Here is a 3,943-nt window from a genome sequence, read left to right as displayed (position 1 = left end):
ACAGGGTTTTACACAATCATGTCCGCGACAACCTATTTTTGTTTCGGACAATCAGATCCCACCTCCTGGTTGTCTGGTGAACAGCCAAGAAAAAAAGACCTCGATTTAAGTTTTCCTCCATGGGTGTTCTTCATTATAAAAATAAATGAGAAAAAACTTGTTAAAGCAGTCTAGGGATTAAACTGATGGTTCTTTCACCCAATCGAGAGAACCAGAGTCAAAGTTTTACCCAATCAGAACAGAGTAGGGCGGGTCGTGCCATCTGACTGACAGCGCTTCCCCCCACCCCCTTTCTCTGTGGGTGGTCAGCTTCACTCAGCTCAGGTGAGCACCTCCCGGGAAAGTCGTCAGTGTTTCTTTCCTGGACTATTTTCCACCGAGGATTACGTCGTGTTTTATGTATATTATATTTCTAAAAGCACCTCGCAGCATTTCTCCTGTAACACCGTGTGTTCACGAGCAGAACAAAACCAGGACAGATCACCTGACTGGTTTTAAAGCGAGGGCTGAGAGCCAGTTTGACTGCAGCAGCTGCACCTGTCCACCTACAGTGTGGCTCCAACCAGCCCAGGACTTCAGAGCCCATAAGTCAACCCCTTCAGGTGGTTACTTGTATAATGAACATCAAAAATCAGTAATTTTGCGCAAAAAAAAATCTGTATTAATCATACACGGGTAGGGTGGGGGAGGAGGAGGTGGGGCGTCTCTTAAAGATGTATCAACGTTTGACATTCATTTTTTCTAAAATCACAGAGTTCTGAGTCAGCTTCAGGTGTTTGTAGTTAATCATATCTTCTAAATTTAACCAGGTGCTTCAATGCATTTAAATTACACAATCATTTTACTGGAGAAACTTGTCAGTTGGGTTAAAAAAAACACACGAAAAAATCAGTAAAAATATTTTTTTTTCTGTGCAGAAAACTTCTCCTGCTATAATTTATTTTAAATAAATGTATCAAAGCTCTTCAGTTGAAAACACTAAAATGATAGATAAGATGTTTAAAAACTTCTTTCCTCAGAAAGTCGTCAGTCCTAAGAACACTAAACTTTAACTACTTTAAATTTTAATAGGTTCATGTACACAGCATACTCCTATTTAAAAGAAAAATGTTTGACCTGTAAGCAGAAAGCTTATGGATGTTGATTTTTGGTCTCTATTTCAAAGAGGATGAGGAGGAGAATGAGGAAGTTCTCCTCAAGTGCTCCTGAAACTGTCAACCTGATGACTGAGACCATTTGTATACAGAATATACTTATTAAATTAAAATTTATTTTCCATTTACCTAAAAACTTAGAAGAACAAAAAAATCCATTGTTTTCTGCAGTTTCATAGTGGTTTCAGTAGCTGGATTTGGAGTTCTACTGGAAAAACTAGTGGGTTGAAAGGCCTGACCCTGAGAAAAGTGTATTTTCATCAGATGGTGGTGAGAGCAGTTTAAGGAGGAATTTATTGCATATCCTCATTTGCAATAAAGGATCAATGCTTAATTGATAATTTAGCTGGCAATATTTATCTAAGATGTCATGTCAAAAGTTCATTAAGATGTGGCCTTTGCCCTGGTCCAAGGTTTTAATTTTGTTTCCCCACCCATAGCAAAAATTGTCTGGCTCATCTGTGGTTTAATCTCGTCTTACGAGATCAGTTTGAGCTTTCTCATATTCGTATCATTGTGTGATCATTTGTTTCCAAGTTATTGCTCCTAAAGGTCCCTTAGGAGCAAGAGTTAATCTGAGACGAGACATCTCTGAGGTTGAGTTGAGATAACTGTTTGAGCAGTACTTGAGAAATGGGATATACAGAGATCATAATTGTATCCCACTGATCTCAATTATGTCTTGGTTATTTTGAAGGAAAACTAAAGAGAATAACATGAGATGTATTAGACTTTAATGAGACAAATCTGAGAAACTTGAGCCCTAAAACAGATCTTACCATTGAGTGTCTGATGTCTCTTCCATGTCTTACTGAAGCTATATATGAGAAAGATATCTGAGCCATATTTGAGAAATATGAGAATAAATTGAGAATGTAATTTAAATATTAATTATATTTATTAATAAGAATAAACTGTAAAAACAATACACAATATTGAAAAATTTAACACTTTTATCTGGGTAACACCATTACTACATTATCAATCTTTGAGTAGCAGCATTTACACAAACAAACAAAAAAAGTAAAACAAATATACAAAAAATAAAAATTCAGTYATCTACTTATCCCCTTGCTGATAAGAGGTGTAGCTTTTTTAATCTTTCAACCTACAGTAAAACGAAAAAAGATTTCAGTGGTAATAAAAGTTATAAACATGTTCTACTAAACTGATTTTAAAAACAAACTGCAAAATAAATAGATAAGAAAAGCACCCTCCAAAAATAAATAAAGAGAACAACATAAAGAATACTGAGAAAATAATCAATTATAACAGAAAAAAATAAACAGTAATAAATAATGATAAWAAACTTAAACAGTTTTAGCACTAATCAGATACAAAATCAATGGGTACTGTTGAAGTAAACAGTTTTATAATCAATTATATGCTTTGTTTACTTATTAGTGTTATGATCAAACTTAGGTATTGTTTAGTTTTATAATTGGATTTAGGTATTGTTCACTCTTAAGTTCTATTAACAACGTTAGTATTGTTCACTTTTGCATGAAGTTTGTTCAGCGGTATTTTGTGTTAAGCAGCTGAAGTTTTACACATTTTTTTATCTATTGTTGTATGGACGAGCTGAGTGTCCTCTCTGTGAGCTGCTGGAGTGGAGCAGGTTCTGACAAGCAGAAGATGAGTTGCAGACGGGCTGAGGGAGTCTAAGGGAGTGGATGGTTGGGTCCAGTTGGAGCCGCATTCCTGAGAGAGCTCTCTGTGTGTGTGTGTATGTGTGTGTGTGTGTGTGTGTGTGGAAGAGGAGAATAAAGACAGGGTTGTTCTTCTCATCAGACAGATGACAAACCAGCAGAGAAGCTGAGTGCACCTGATTCCAGGCTGTCTGTTGTCTCTCTTTAAATGCGCATTTAAARCTTTTGAATAATCTTGTATTTTGTATTTTGCTTAACCTTTTACAATTACATTTGATAAAGGAGGGTTTGAACCTTTAAGTACTTGTATGATATTTTTGACCTCGGTAATAGGTCAACTCAGAGGAGAGGAAACGAGCTCGGGCGGAGAGAGAGTAAGTTCAGTGGTTGTTCGCACAACAAATTGGAGGTCCCACCGAGATCTCTTCTGGGGTTCGGACGTTACGGGGGGGAAAAGGTGTCCAGGACACTGACGCTCGGACGTCCTCAAAGAATATCAGGTGAGCAGACTACCTTTAAAAGTTCTGTAATTGGTTTTCTGATAGGCAAATTTGTTGTCAGTGTGTTGGACTCCAGGGATAAAGTTACAGTAAAGTAGAAAACTAAGAAAAAGCGTGTATTTAAAAGAAAAGTTAGTTTTAAGTTACCAAACCAAGACCCAGACTCCAGGTAAAAACACGGAGTGGCCGACAACCCTGTAGATTGACGAAGCGACAGGTCAGGGGAAATTGGGTTTTAGGGCGTCGTGGCCTGCCGCAGTTTCTGTAACCCGAGGCTGAGTTCTACTGTAAGCTCGTGGGGTTTTGTGGCCCACTATTAAAACAGTATCAATTAACTGCTTATTAATTTGCCATTTACAATAAGTAGAACGGAGTCTGGTGAGGTGGTGTATATTAAAGTGCCAAGTAAAAGTAAGGCCATAATACACCCGGTAAAATTAATAAGTACTAACTGGTTCAAACTCCTTTATAATAAGATACAGGGTTGAAATTAAAATACCCAATTAACAGTACAAACTAATTTGAAATAAAACTGAGTCAATAAAATATAGGGCTGGACAAAAATAAAAGCAAAATAATAATAATCCAGAGTGCTTGTTAATTGCAATATTAGTTTAAAATAATAATAATAATAATAATA

The 3,943-nt window shown here is 36.5% G+C and overlaps 1 long non-coding RNA gene across 1 annotated transcript in view; it reads left to right on the top strand.

Annotated features, from left to right (window-relative positions):
- The first annotated feature begins 3,178 nt into the window (after positions 1–3,178).
- The window catches only part of LOC106535312 (uncharacterized), an 8,367-nt gene continuing 7,602 nt past the window's right edge, over positions 3,179–3,943 (top strand). Inside the window, exon 1 of the long non-coding RNA XR_001312426.1 lies at positions 3,179–3,303. This is a non-coding gene — a long non-coding RNA (uncharacterized LOC106535312). The remainder of the gene's footprint in view (positions 3,304–3,943) is intronic.

The sequence above is a fragment of the Austrofundulus limnaeus genome, unplaced genomic scaffold (assembly GCF_001266775.1).
Source record: "Austrofundulus limnaeus strain Quisiro unplaced genomic scaffold, Austrofundulus_limnaeus-1.0 Scaffold1411, whole genome shotgun sequence".
Lineage (NCBI taxonomy): Eukaryota > Metazoa > Chordata > Actinopteri > Cyprinodontiformes > Rivulidae > Austrofundulus > Austrofundulus limnaeus.
This window is presented reverse-complemented; position numbering and strand designations above follow the sequence as displayed.